Below are 15,700 nucleotides of genomic sequence, written 5' to 3' on the forward strand. Positions count from 1 at the left end.
AATAGGATTTATCCCAGGAATGCAATATTAGGAAAACTCAGTAGTGAATTATCTATAAATTATCTATAAATCTTTATATTTGTGAAATTTTGAATATTTGTGGAAATACAGAAATGAATCAATGGTGAGAGAGACATTGCATTAGATGTACTAAAATGATAAGCAAGACTTTAAAGAAGGTGAGAGGGCATGGGTAATATACAAGAGTATAGTTAGAGAGATTGATATTAATGATAGGTAAGGATAACCTGTGATAAGAGGTAAAGTGGAGAGAATAAATAAGGTTTCAGAGAAACTATCAATAGTGGGAGCTAAGGAAATTACTACTCAAATAAAATCATCTGTTCAAAGTTGTGGCAGTTGGGTTTTAAAAAAAAAGGAAAAAAGTTTACAATATTCATTGTGGTGAATTATATCAATAGCAAACCTATCAGAAATCATATGATTATATCAATAGATGCTGAAAAAGCTTTTGACAAAATACAACACTCATTCCTACTAAAAACACTAGAGAGCCTAGGAATAAATGGATTATTCCTTAGGATAATAAACAGTATCTATCTGAAACCATCAACAAGCATTATATGCAATTGGGATAGGCTAGAGGCATTCCCAATAAGATCGGGGTGAGACAAAGATGTCCACTATCACCACTACTGTTCGATATCATATTAGAATTGTTAGCTTCAGCAATAAGAGAAGAAAAAAGAAATTGAAAGAATTAGAATAGGAAAGGAAGAGACAAAACTCTCACTCTAAAAACTACTAGAAATAATTTGCAACTTTAGCAAAGTCACGGGATATAAAATAAACTCTCATAAATCCTCAACATTTCTATATATGTGACAAGCAATATGTAGCAGAAAGAGCTAGAGAGAGAGAAATCCCATTCAAAGTAACTTCAGACAATATAAAATACCTGGGAGTCTACCTGTCAAGGCAGACTCAGAAACTTTTTGAAAACAATTACAAAACACTTCTCACACAAATAAAATCAGACTTAAATAACTGGGCAAATATTAACTGCTTATGGATAGGCCAAGCGAATATAATAAAAATGACAATTCTACCAAAATTAACTACTTGTTTAGTGACATACCAACAAAAATTCCAATAAATTACTTTAATGAGTTAAAAAAAATTGTAAGTAAATTCATATGGATAAATAAAGTTGAGAATCTCCTGAGATTTAATGAAAAAAGTGCAAAAGAAGGTGACTTAGCCCTACCAGATCTAAAATTATAGTATAAAGTATCAATCATCAAAACTATCTGATATTGGCTAAGAAATAGAATGGTAGATAGTGGTGCAATAGCAGAAAATTATTAGAGTAACATGCTGTTTGATAAACCCAAAGAGTCCAGCTATTGGGATAAAAAGTCTCTCCTTGATAAAAAAAACTGTTGGGGGAAAAATGAAAGTTAGTGTGAAAGAAACTTAGATTAGACCAACACTTCACACCCTCTACCAAGATAAGATCAAAATGGATACAGGATCTAGACATAAAACAATATTATAAATAAGCTAGGAGACCAAGGAATAGTTTACTTGTCAGATCTATGGAAAGGGAAGCAATTTATGACCAAGGAAGAGATGGAGAAGACCATTAAAAATAAACTAGACAATTTTGATTGCATTAAATTAAAAAGCTTTTGCACAGACAAAATCACTATAACTAAGATCAAAAGAAAATGTAGTAAATTGGGAAACAATTTTTATGACTAGTATTTCTGACAAAGGACTCATCTCTAAAATATACAGGGAACTGAGTCAAATTAAAAAAAAAGACAAGCCATTCCCCAATTGATAAATGGTCAAAGGATATGCAAAGGTAATTTATACATGAGGAAATCAAAGCAATCCATAGTCATATGAAAAATTGCTCTAAATAATTACTTATTAGAGAAATACAAATTAAAACATCTCTGAGGTACCACCTCTCACCTCTCAGACTGACCAATATGACCAGAAAAGGACAATGATCGATGTTGGAAGGGATGGGAAATCTGGGACACTAATACATTGTTGGTGGAGCTGTGAACTCATCCAACCTTTCTGGAGAGTAATTTGGAATTATGACCAAAAGACAACAACAACAACAATGTGCACACCTTTTGATCCAGCAATAGCACTATTGGGTCTATAACCTGAAGAGATTATGAAAAAGGGTAAAAATGTCACCTGTACAAAAAGGTTCATAGAAGCTCTGTTTGTGGTGGCAAAGAAATGGAAACTGAGGGAATGTCCATCAATTGGGGAATGGTTGAACAAATTGCTCTATGTGTATGTCATAGGACACTATTGTTCTATTAGGAAACCAGGAGGGATGGGAATTCAGAGAAGCCTGGAAGGATTTGCATGAACTGATGCTGAGAGAGATGAGCAGAACCAGAAGAACATTGTACACTCTATCAGCAACATAGGAGTGATGATCAACTTTAATGGACTTTCTCATGCCAACAGGGCAACAATCAGGCACAATTTTGGGATATCTGATGGAGAATGCCATCTGTAACCTGAGAAGGAATTGTGGAATTTGAACAAAGACCAAAGACTTTCTATGTATCTTTAATTTTAAAAAAATTGTCTTATTATGTAATTCTGCTATATCTCATACTATATGTTTCTTCCTTAAGGATATGATTTCCTCTCTCATCACATTCAACTTAGATCAATGCATCCGATGGGAATGATGTAAAGACTAACAAACTTCCTTCTGTGGGGGGTGGGGTGGACAGAGGGAAGCAAGATGGGGGGGAATTGTAAAACTTAAACTAAATATAACTTTTCTGAAAAAAATAAATAAATGAGAATTTTCTTGTGAAAATACCCCCACAACTTCATAGATTATACCAATATGCAAAATAGTTGGATCTTTCTCATTTTCTCCAAATAGGGCATGGCAAACATTTTAAATGCCTCCTAAAGGGAAAGGCTAATTTGTGTGAGTGCAACCCTATTAAATTAATAGGGTAGTACAATAATACCAATGAATGAAATCTCAGGAAATGAGAATCTGCACTTGGGTAATTCCACAGAGGCACAAACCCTTCTATTTTGGTTATGAAGCACTCCTCCCTCTATAGCTGGAGAAATTTGATATTCTTTTTAATTTGTTCATCTCATTACAGTATCAATTACATCTACTTAATATCTACATTATCTCCATTGATTATTACTGGGGGGAGTCACCTAGGGAAGCATCATAATAATACATTGTAGAAACTAGGCAATGTACCTCACCCTCCAAAGCCTCTAGAATTGTCTTGAACAGTAAAATATACATGAAAATCTTTTTTATTATTTTTTATTTTTTGCTAGGCAGTGGGGTTAAGTGGCTTCCCCAAAGCCACACAGTTAGGTAATTATTAAGTGTCTGAGACCAGATTTGAACTCAGGTACTCCTGACTCCAAGGCCAGTGCTCTATCCACTGTGCCACCTAGCTGCCCAAAAGATACATGAAACTATTAATAAAGATTTAGAATTGGAAGGAAATTTAGAAATCATTTAGACCAAAGATGAACTGAGAACAAAGAAAAAAACCTAAAAAACTGAACCAGATTAAAATGTAATTGGGAAGCAAAATAAATAAAAATACAATAAAACAAGGATATTGTTAATGTCTTGTTTCCTGCAATCTTCTGCTGTATAGATACAACAAAGGGGAACCAGGGAAATGAGATCAATTGCCCAAGGTCAAATAGGTAAATTGACAAGTAGGATTTGAATGCAGGACTTTTAATTCTAAAAATCAGTACTTTTTCTAATGTACTACACTGTTTTTCTTTTTAATCTATAGGTTTGCTTATCCATTCCTTTCCCCTTCCTGTGGTTGTTGTTCAGTAAAGATTCTGGAATATGCCAATTTCTTCTCTAGTTCATTTTACAGATGAGAAAACTGAAACAAAGAGGAATAAATGACATCACCAAGTCACCCAACTAGTAAAGTGTCCAAGACTAGATTTGAATGAACTTAGGTGAATGATTCTCCTGATTCCAGCACTATCTACTGTGGCACAGAACTTCCCTTCCTACTTTGTATTAACCTGGTCATGCTCCTTCTTCTTGCCCTTGTCCTCATTCTCTATCCCCACCTCTCTACCCCCATGAGTTTTTCCCATGGAGGGAGCAAACGTTTTTGAAGTCAGAGACCCTGGATTCAAATTCTGCTCTGCTACACGGGCAAGTTGCTTCCCTTTCCTTTCCTTTCCTCAACTATAAGCTGATGTACTTGAATTTAATAACTTCTGTTACAGCTCTAATTGATTTTTTTCCAGAATGTTCTTGGATTCTTCCTGTAGGAAAGAGTGAGAGGGGGATTGAGAACCAGAGAAGGTGTAAATTCCAGTGAGCTCAATGCAAACCACATAATACAAAATAATAGTTTTGTTTATAGATTGTTTCTAGAGTGCTCAGAAATTACTAACTGTGCAGGACCAACTGCATCAACAGATTTAAAGGAATTTAGAAATGGTGCTGGCTTTGGCAGCAAATTTAGAAGCAAATTATGTTCTATTTAAAACACATATGAATGTACAACAAGAAAAAACCTACTAAAAATCCCCAAGTCTTTCAAGAAGGCTAGAATTTCAGGTTAAAATTATTATTATTATTATTCTTTCTTTGAAATGTCAATTCTGAATTTTAAAAGGCATCAAAAAAACTCATGCTGAGGCATACTCAATGCAGTTCTTTTTTCACAGTTCAATAGTAGAATGTGCCAAGAGTGATTTAAAAAAGGACACAGAAAGAAAAAAAATACCTCAAATTATTTCTTTTTGTTGCAGAAATGCCACAGGTTATTAAACTAACACCAGAAATGGATATAATCAGATCTCATCTATTATTAATGTGGTCTGCCTTAATGTGATCATTATAGGTATGGGTCTTACACCTAGCAGCTATCATCTAACATAATAACAACCTGGAATAATGAGTTGCCTGCATGATATTTTTCTTTTGTGATGGGCATATACCTATAGGGCTGTTTTTTTCATTTCTTATAAAATAGCAACAATAATAAAGTGTAATATTTTAGAAAGAGCAAAGTGTGTTTTATTTATAGTATAATTGTTGTTTAACACCTCTATAGCTAAGATTTGCTACTAAATTAACATAAAAATAATATTAAAATGTACTGTCACTCATTATGTAGATCCAAGTGACCTAAATAGATGGTCAAAAGTCATGCAGAATATGATCTTTTGAGTAGAAATTAGTTCATTTTTTGTATTTCTACTTGCCACTCAACTCTCACTTGTGGCTCCAAGAAACTGTAGCATGCACAGCAGTCACATTCCAGTAAAACCCTCTTGGCAGAGAGGCAAGAGACAGAAATAGAAGCAGGAAGGAAGATTAGAAGGGAAAGCTTTTATACCATATAGATTTGGCCTTAGAATTGTTAGTTATCTTCTCTCTTGCTTCTATTGGATTGGCACTGCCAGAATAACTCATGGAAATAACAGAAAGCAAAGTCAAAGTCTCAGTCATCTGCTGTAAGGTGCAGTACCTTGCAGTTCTTCTAAGCCAAGGCCATCTTGGTACATAACTGATATAGAATGGAGTTGGAAGTCATAGAAATTTAAGATTTAAAAGAATTGTGAAGATAAGGTATAAAAAAGCAATCGTAAATGTGAATGATGGAGTTTCTGAGGATAATGACAGAAAATGGGCTGGAGAAGACTGAATTGAGTCAAAATAAGATAAAATGACATGAAAATATCTAAGAAGAAGGTAGATAATAATGATAATTGGAAGAGGATGATAATGTCTTATTGCTTGAATTTCATAGGAAGAGAAATCATTGTGTGTATAGGAAAGAAAGAGTCTGAAAGAATTAATGGGAAGACAAGAATATGTCAGCTCTGTCTCTACATTCTGTGAGATAGGAAGAATGGGAAAAGAAGCAGCCAGTATTATGGAAGACAGCCAGAGATATTTGAGTTTTATGAGGAAATTAAAATTTTATTTATTTTTATTAATTTTTCCAAATTATATATAAAGATAGTTTCCAACATTCATTTGGTAATTTTCTCCTTCCTATCCTTCCCTTTCCCTGTCCTAAGATAGCAAATAATCTGTTATAGTCTATACATGCACGTTCATGGTACACATAATTCCACATTAGTTATACTATGAAAGAATCAGAATAAAAGAGAAAAACAATGAGAAAGAAAAACAAAAACCAAATTTATAAAAATGAAAGTAGTATGCTTTGATTTTCTTTCAGATTCTACAGTGTTTTCTCTATTTTCCATTATAATTCTTTTAGAATTGCCTTTCATCTTTATATTGTTGGGAAGAACTAAGTCATAGTTGATCATCATACAATGTTTCTATTAATGTGTACAATGTTCTACTATTTCCGTTTTACTTTATTGTATTCTGTTTCACTTACACTTCATGTAAGTGTTTCCAGGTTTTTCTGAAATCCACCTGCTCATAATTTCTTTTAGAATAATAATTACTACATCACAGTCATATGCCACAACTTGTTCAACCATTTCCCATTTGATGATTATATGTCACCACAAAAAGAGCTCTAGGATATTTTTATACATGTACGTCTTTCCCCCTTTTTATGATCTCTTTGGAATATAGACCAAATAGTGGTACTGCTGGATTAAAGAGTATATACAGATTTATAGCATTTTGAACATAATTCCAAATTACTCTCCAGAATGATTGTTACAGTTCACAGCTCCACCAATTATGTGGCTGTGTTCCAGTTTTCCACATCTCTTTCAATATTGGAAATTGAAGTGAAATGGAAAGAGCATGAAAGTTCTAACTCTTGGGGTGTTGGGGGCATGTAGTCTTCATTAAAAGAGATAATCAGTGAAACTGCATTTCACTAAAAAGTACTGTAGACAATGACATAATATCAAAACATTTTACAACCAGTTTCTTTGGCAAAGACTTAATTTTTCCAATATATAAGGAATTAAGTAAATATATATATATGAATAAAAGAACCGTTCACCTATTGATAAATGCTTAAAGGATATGAATAGGACAGAAGAAGAAATTTAAGTTGTCCATAGTACATCACTTAATCATGGATGATTTGAGACATGCAAATTAAAAAAACCCTCTGAAGTATCGCCTCACACCTTTTAGAAATGATATGCTAGAGGAGATGAGGAAAAACAGTTACTCTAAAAAACTGGTGAAGTTGTGAATTGGGTCCAACTATTCTGGAAAACAATTTGGAACTATGGCCAAGGGGCTATAAAACTGTGTACCCTTTGATCTGCAATACCACTGATGGTTCTGTATCTCAAGGAAGAATCAGAAAGAAAAAATGACCCATATGTACAAAAATTTTCATAGCAGCTCTTTTAGTAATGACTAAAAATTGAAAATTGAGGGAATACTCACCAATTGGGGAATGACTGAACAAATTGTGACATATGATTGTGATGGAATACTATTGTGCTACAAGAAATAAGGGACTGGTTTAAAAAATGGCAAAACCAATATTAATTGATGCAGAGTGTAATGAGAACTGGGTGATCATTGTGCACAGTAACAACAATTATGTAGTAATAATCAGTTGTGAAAGACAGTGATCAATTCAATGATCCAAGACAATTCTGAAGTACTCATGAAAAAATGCAATATACCTCCAGAGAAAAAACTGATGAACTCTGAATACAAATTGAATTATTTTATTTTTTGTATTTTTTGTGAACTTTAATTCTAATTGAGGAGACAACACATTTGGGGGAAGCAGTGGTTAGGGAAGGATATTTTCATTTGGAAAGTTTCAGAAATGAGGAATGGAAAAATAGAGGAGTAGATTGATTCACTCTTACCAGAAGCAATGCTAGAGAGGGTCTGTTCATGTTTCCAGAACTGAAAAGTGAGGGGTGAAGGGTACACATGGAGTACATGGCAGTTGGAACAGAAATGTCATGGGAGTGAAGTGAAGCAAGGTTGAAGCAGGGCCTAGATATAAAGGATGATTGAGGTGATTTACCAATCAGATCAGAGGCTCCCAGAATAAGAGAATGTGTAGGAAAAGATTTAGGTTCTTTGGAATTAAATTTCTAGTCTGAACAGTATGGCAGCTGGTGAAAATATGATCAGGAAGTGAATGAACTAACATTCTAAGGTAAGTGGAAAGCCTTATCAGTCCTGTTCCTTCAGAATGTTGATTCTGAGACTACTATCTGCTATGTGGCAAGTTCCCTACTGTAAGAACCAAGGACGATTTTTCAGTACTCCTATTGACCATGATCAATTGGACTTCTAGAAGCAGAATCCTTGAATTTATTCTTTTCTCAAACTGTCATGGAAACAAATGTTTATATGCTTCTGTTGTGAATTGTGACTACTTATACATGGGTGGGGGAGGGTCAGCAAAGATAAAGCCCTTGATTTCTCCTTGATGAATTTGACTGGATGCTTAAGACTGAAGGGAGTCATTAGATGCTTTTTATTGAGAAGCATTAAAAATAGTCTTGCTATTGTCACTTATCTAAATGTAACTCTCAGAGATAATTTCTTTATCATGTTGAGGGGAATAGGGTAAAATTGAGAGTAAAGGTAGAATTCAGTTAAAGTACTTCTGAATCTGTGAAAACTCTTAATCTTGCCAAGAAATTTTTTAGGGAAGGAATAAATAATCAATTCATAGGTAGACTTAAAGCCCTTGATTTCTCCTTGATGAATTTGACTGGATGCTTAAGACTGAAGGGAGTCATTAGAGATTCTTTAAGCTTCCTTCTCAACTATTTCAGAATGAGGTCAGAATCATTTTTATTTGGCCACCAGAGGAATGATTGATGTTCTAAATTGGGGGCAGGGAATATTCTGTCCACCGGCTTTATGGGCCCCAAAAATCATTTGGCCTGATGCTGCCAAGAAAACTGCAGGTGCGACTTGAAATTCAATAAATCCAGGAGCTTTTTAAAAAGTATAAATTAAATGTTTGACCAAATATAGAAGGCTAAGTTTTAAGTTGAAAATTTTGAATGGCCAACGAATGTATAATGATTTCTGCCTTCAAATAGCAGAAAGACATTCCCCATATGTTCTAAACCATATTTCTAAGTGAACTGTTCCCCCTCAGTTACCTTCACTGAATTGTCAACACCTTTTCAAAAATTTAAAGGTAATTTGAAGAACTTTTCCAGTTTGACCAATGGTTTACATATGTTTAGGTAAGTCCTTTATATTCTTTTATTAGGTTGTTTAGAAAAAACTTCAAAACAATCAAAAGCCTGCCCCCCCAAACAAAACAAAACCCTTAAACAAACTTCAAAAGGCAAGTCGGTTCAGTTCTGTGAACTAATCCTGGTAAATGAACATTGTTATTAACACTTTACTGGATTAAAGTAAAGGAACAGAATAACGAAGATGACAAATCAATTCAATTCTTCTCATTGTATCTTTTTTAATATTTAAAGTTGCTGGATACCAAGAACTTGGTTTTTATCAAGTACAAGTTAAGTGGATTACAAGTTCTTCATAATTCACATTTTCCATTTTGTAACTACATAAACTTCCACAACATTTCATGAGTAAGAGTTACAGACCCAATGTTATATATTCTGTTTGTATAGAGAGAGATACAGAGCATGGTTTTGTATGCTAACAACCTACTTAGCTAAATACCATCTGAGAGATCAAACTTTGTTTTGGGCTTGTACAAATATATTACCAGGCATAAGGAACTCCCAGGAGAGTTCTTGCCTATCTCTTTTGTATTGCCTTCTTCCCTACAGAAAATTATAAACAACAATAATAACAGTAACAAACAGTATTTACTCATGTTTTAAAGTGAATTTAAAGTGAATTAAAGTGAATAAAGTTGAAATAAAGTTAACTCTCTTTGATTTTGGCATTGAAAAATAAGTATATTTGACACTCTTGCAAATGAACATTGGAATATTCTCCAATCCATATGATTAGCTGACATTGCCATCATGCACAAGTAGGAGACACTTACTTTATTTCATGGAATGTGGTGTGATTTAGAGGAATCAAAAAAATCTGTGATTGCATCAGTTTGGACTGTCCTTCCAATAATACAAATGCCAACTCATTCATGTTTGTCCATTCTCCTGAATGATATTAAGGAAAATAAAGGATATTATTAGTGGTAAAGAAGGAATATATGGTAAGAGTATATTCAATATAACAAAAGCATGGAGGCAAGAATGAATGAGAATGAAATTTTATATTGAGATTTGGTAGAAGAAGAAGTTTAAGCTTGCTCATTTGGATGAATTAGAAGCACCATAAAAAAGGAAGAGAAAGAAGTGAGACAAGTGAAAATAGAAGGCATAAGAATCAGAAGAGATACATTTAGGAATATTTGAAGAAAATGTTTTTAAAAACTAGATCTCAAAGAATATGAAAACAAATTCAATAAATTTATTAATATTCCTTTTAAAAGTATTTCAACACTATTTAATATGCTTTCCACTAAAAGTACAGAACTCCCTGATTTGAGAACTCAACTGGGACATAATTTTACAATTTCCAGCTCTTCAGAGCTTCTCTAATACCTTACACTACATATAATGTGAGAAATTAATCTATTCCTTCAATTCTGAATATTTATTCATTAAGCAAACAACCTCAAAAAACAAAGAAATGAGTGGTGAAAGCATTGTTAATTTTCCCTCTAACATCAATGTGTTTTTCTTTGGATGACATAGTGATTTCAGGAGCCAGGTGAAGCAAGCTCCTTCTTAGTCCTTCTAACTTCAAAAAAAAAACAAAACAAAACAAACCGCGTTAACTGGCAATGAGTAACTTCAGATTAATTTATAAACTATGCATATGTCTAATGCCAAAGAACATGAGAGACTTTCAAAGGAGATAATAGGAGTTCTCATGTATGTGGAATAATTTTGCTGGAACAAGTCCTATTTAGTGTGCCTTCCTTTCATTCTGGTTGTGGAAGGTTTTGGTTGTAAGAAGAATGTGTGCTAGGGGCAGAGAGGAGACTTAGCAGTATGCTCCTCCTTGCATTTGAACTAGGAATTCACATTTTAGATGGGTCCCATACAAGTAGTTTTTAAATAAAGACTATAGCAGTATCCTTGCTAATATAAATTTTATAGGAAAAGAACTTATTTATGTCTTGTCATCCTTTGACCATGGTTAATTATTAAACTTTTGTTTTCTTGGAATATTGATGAAAAAATTTTGATGCAAAAGTAATTTAAAAATACAAGCAGAGTGACAATAGTAATATATCCAGAAAATAATTCAATATGGCTAGATCGTATCAAAAATGTAAGGATAATTCAATGTTAACAAAAAAAGTAGCTTAAAACAACCAAAAGAAAACCCACATGATTATTTAAATATATCCAGAAAAAGCCCTTGACAAATTTAGCTCTTTTTATGTAAAAAAATAGATTTGGAAGGACCTTTCTTTAATAGAATTAAAATTCAATTAATATGAGACAGAATTGTTTGAAATGTAAAAACACTAAAAGCTTTCCCAATACAAATAAAGGCACAACAAGAATTTAATGTAATTTAATGTAATTTTTGAATTATGAAAATAAAATATAAACATAACATTAACAAGAGAAAATAATCAAAGATATAAATGCTGGCAAAAAAGGAGATAAAATTAACTCTATTTTCAGATGAAATGGTATACTTAGAAAGCCCAGTGATGAAATCAATGAATAAAATAGCTTCAGTAAAAGAATTAGATAAAAAATAAATTCATAAAAATCAGTATTTCTGTGTAATACTAATAATAACAGGAAGAAATGGTAATAGGGAAAATTGTTTAAAATAACTATAGACTGTATCATATATTCAGTAACTTACTAATATATTCATACACAAGATCTTTTTTGTAATTTTATAACTAAAATTGTGGTCATAAATAAAACCACAAAAAACTTTTTATAGAGAAAAAGGAAAATAAATCAGTAAAGTGGCCATTCATGGTTGGTCTTGCAAATATAATAAAAAAGACAACACTATCTTTTAATTAATTTATAGACTTGATATTTATGCCAATCAAATTATCAGGGGAATGGGTTATAAAAAGATACAAAACAATAAGAAATACTTTGAAGGAAAAATGGTCTACAATCTTGAGGGAAATTTTTAAAAAGGCCTGAAGGAGACTTTGAAATATATTATGAAGTATTTATTATAAAATAGAAGTCATACCCACTATTCAATATTAGATGAGCCAAATAGACTATATAGAAAGAAATGAAAGTAGTAGAAAACAGTAGCCCAGTGTTTACTAATCCCTGGACAAATATGACCAGAGGAAGACTTCTTTTTTTGGTTGAGAACTGCTGACAAAAGTGGAAAGCAGTTTGGCATTAATTAGGTTGAGACCAAAACTTATTACCATATATGCCTAAAATAATATAGGATACTTTCTTTTCAATCTCCTTTTTTAATAATTTAAAAAACAAATTATAAATACATATATAAATAATATCAAGTTGTATATAAGGGATTTTCAATTTCATGTGCAATTTTTTTTATTCTATATTATGGGAATTCTTATTTTATCCCATAAATCAAAATGACCTTAATATATTTATTCCCTCATTTATCTTTCTTGTGTTATTGTATAATGCAATACAATAAATTATATATTATAGTATGATTTAGGTGATATAGACTTGGTTTCTTAATATGTAAAAATGAGGATAATAGTACCTATATACAAGGGTTGTTGTAAAGATCAAACAAAATATTTGTAAAGTGCTTTGCAAATCTTAAGTGTTATGCAGTGTGATTATTACTACTATTATTATTGCTATAGTTGGCAATTCTAGCAATATTAAAAAAAAACAGTAGTGATGATAATGGTTATCCCTGTTCTCAGAAATCCCTCTAGCTTATCTTCATTACATATAATGCTTTCTCTGATTTTTTTCCTACCTCATTTTCCCCAAGTTCCAGATCCTATTCTGAATCTAGGCAACACAAGTGCAGACTTGCTCCAATAGAGAGTTGCTGACCTAGCACTTCTTAGTTAGCTGGAAGGCTTTTCATATTAGAGTGATATGGAAGATGGAGAAAATGGACTGAATAGGCAATCTCTGCTCTGGGGTCAGAGTAACAATGCTGAAACTATAAGGTCTACCTCTGATCCGAGCTTAGGGCCTGAATTCATTATCTTTCACTGGAGTCAGTTTGCTAGAACTGCAGGCCTACTTCTGTTCATTTCTTAGTTCCTACACTGGTAGCTTGCTTGAGGTTTAAATTCATGATCTTTGCTGGAAAGAATAGCCTACTATATTTTTTCCTTGAATTTTTTTTTGTCATTATTGCATTTGGTGCTATTTTGGATCTTTGTTAGAATAGTTATATGGGAAATACATTGTATTGCTTTCTCCTACTTTATCATTTTTGCTGGTCTCCAAAACTAATACACTTTAGTGAATTAGACCAACTATTCCAAAAACCAATTTGGAATTATGTAAGAAAAAATGACCTATTGATTTTGCTACTGTGTGTCTGCCTCAAGGAGGTTTAAAGCAAACAAAAAGTTCCAATAAATAACAAAACTTTCACATCATCACTCTTTGTGGTAGGAAAGAACTGGAAACACAATAGGAAACAATCTACTCTCCCCACAGTTAATGATCTCTTTATTGCCAAATCTAAAGATTTTTTTTTCAATTATCATCCTTTTTGAGAATTGTAGTTGACCATTCTCTCCTCTTATGTATTCTCACTTTTCTGGATTTTTGTGTCACCATTCTTTCCTGGTTCTCCTCCTACCTCACTACTTCTCAGTCTTCTTTTTTTCATCATCATTCATGTCAGGTCTATCAACTTTGTGTATACTCTAAAGATTTGTTTTGGGCCTTTTTTCTTTCTACCCTTTTCACTTGGGAGCTTCATCATCACCTGTAGTTTCATTTATCATCTCAATGTAGATGCTCCCAGTTCTATTTATCTAGCCTGAGTCTTTCATCTAACATCCTAATACACCTTATTATCTTCTTGTTAAACACTGAGAAATGGATTTTTCATTGGCATTTCAAACTCAACTTATCCAAAGCCAAACTCAACATCCTTGCTCTCAAACCCTCTTTTCTTCTGAATTTCCTTATTGTCATCAAGGGTATCACCATCCTTCTAGTCATTCAGATTTTTCAGCCTTGGTGTCATCTTCAACTTCTCCTTTTCACTCACTCTGCACATCCAGTTACTACTCAGAGTCTGTCATTTTCAGGTCCACAGAAACTCTGTTTTACTTCTCTTTTCTCTGGACCTAATTCAGGCCCTCATTACTTCTCTCCTGTAATATTATTGTTATCTTTTTTGGTCTTCCTATATCATCTCTTCTGATTTAAAAAAAACCCAAGTAATATTCCTAAAGCACAGGTCTTATCTCTACACTCAGTAAATTCTAGTGTCTCCTTAGTGTCTTTAGGATCAAATATAAACTTTTATGTCTTTGCTAGCTCTTAAAAAAAATACCCCTTTCTACTTTTTTTAAACCTCCTTACAAATTGTTCTACTTATGCAATCACAAATTATCTATTGTGATAGGATCACACTTCTCTTTTGTACCCTAGATTTTTCCCCTGAAATCTTGATTGGCCCCAGAAGTGAGTAAAGATTCAAGTTGCGTCTGCCTTGATGGAATTTTCTGGTGACCGCTGGCTATATTAACATGGGTTCCTTGGTTACTTAGTACTCTTCAGACTTGGCCAATGCTTGAGGACCATGTGAGTCACCACATCCCACCTTCCCTAACAGAGACATTTCCATATAGAGACAAATCAACAAACAATTATAAAATATTATTATGTTTTAGGTACTGTACTAAGTGTTGGAGTCAAGAGGACCTCATTTTCTGAAGATAAGTATTGCTGTATTCTTGTTGAATAGCCTTGTTATACTGGGGCTAAGTATGCTTCCTTTTGCTAATGTTTCAGTGACCTATGAATACTTCATTTTATTCCATCATTGAAATGACTCTAAGTTGGTGCCAGCATCAAGTTTGTCTTTCACCTCCTTACTGGCCTATTTGATGTTCCTCACTCACTTTGCTTAATCTTACATCTCCATGCTTTTCTACTGACTGTCTTCATTGACTGGAAAAGTCTTTTTCCTCACTCTTCCCTTGTGTAATCCCTAGTCTCTTTTAGAACTCTGTTCAAGCAAGACCTTTAATAATACTTTGTTAGCTGCTATTCTTCTTTTCAAAATTGCCTTATATTCCTGGGGTAAAAGTTCTATCTATTCTTATACCCATCTAGGGAAACTTTTTCTGCCATGGACCATTTGCATATTTATAATATCATTTGTGAGCCATATGAAATTATTGATTTAAAAATTAGCCTGCTATATTTGGTTCAACATTTAATTAATTCATCCCTAAAAAGTTCGTAGATTTATTGAATTTTGAGTCCCACCTGTGGTTGCCTTGGCAGCACCAGACCAAATGATTATGCAGACCAGATTCAGTCTGTGGCTGGACATTCTTCATAGAATATATGTTCTAAAAGGGTAGGGGCTGTTTCAGTTTTGTCTTTTTATTCCTATAAATTAGCAAAATGCGTGGCACACAGATGACACTTAAAATGCTAATTCAGTAATTGATTGGCTCTAGAGAACAGATAATGTTTTATACCTCAGTCTTCACAGCAAAGAGATGAACAATTTCTAGAGTGCTATATACATTGTGAGATTCAGATGTGGTCATTGCATCAGATTTTTCTTGTCCTCTTTGTT

The 15,700-nt window shown here is 33.1% G+C and overlaps 1 long non-coding RNA gene across 1 annotated transcript in view; it reads left to right on the forward strand.

The window, feature by feature from the left end:
• The first annotated feature begins 8,655 nt into the window (after nt 1-8,655).
• The window catches only part of LOC141499778 (uncharacterized), a 28,095-nt gene continuing 21,050 nt past the window's right edge, over nt 8,656-15,700 (forward strand). Inside the window, exon 1 of the long non-coding RNA XR_012471763.1 lies at nt 8,656-9,168. This is a non-coding gene — a long non-coding RNA (uncharacterized LOC141499778). The remainder of the gene's footprint in view (nt 9,169-15,700) is intronic.

This window comes from Macrotis lagotis, chromosome X, assembly GCF_037893015.1.
Source record: "Macrotis lagotis isolate mMagLag1 chromosome X, bilby.v1.9.chrom.fasta, whole genome shotgun sequence".
Lineage (NCBI taxonomy): Eukaryota > Metazoa > Chordata > Mammalia > Peramelemorphia > Peramelidae > Macrotis > Macrotis lagotis.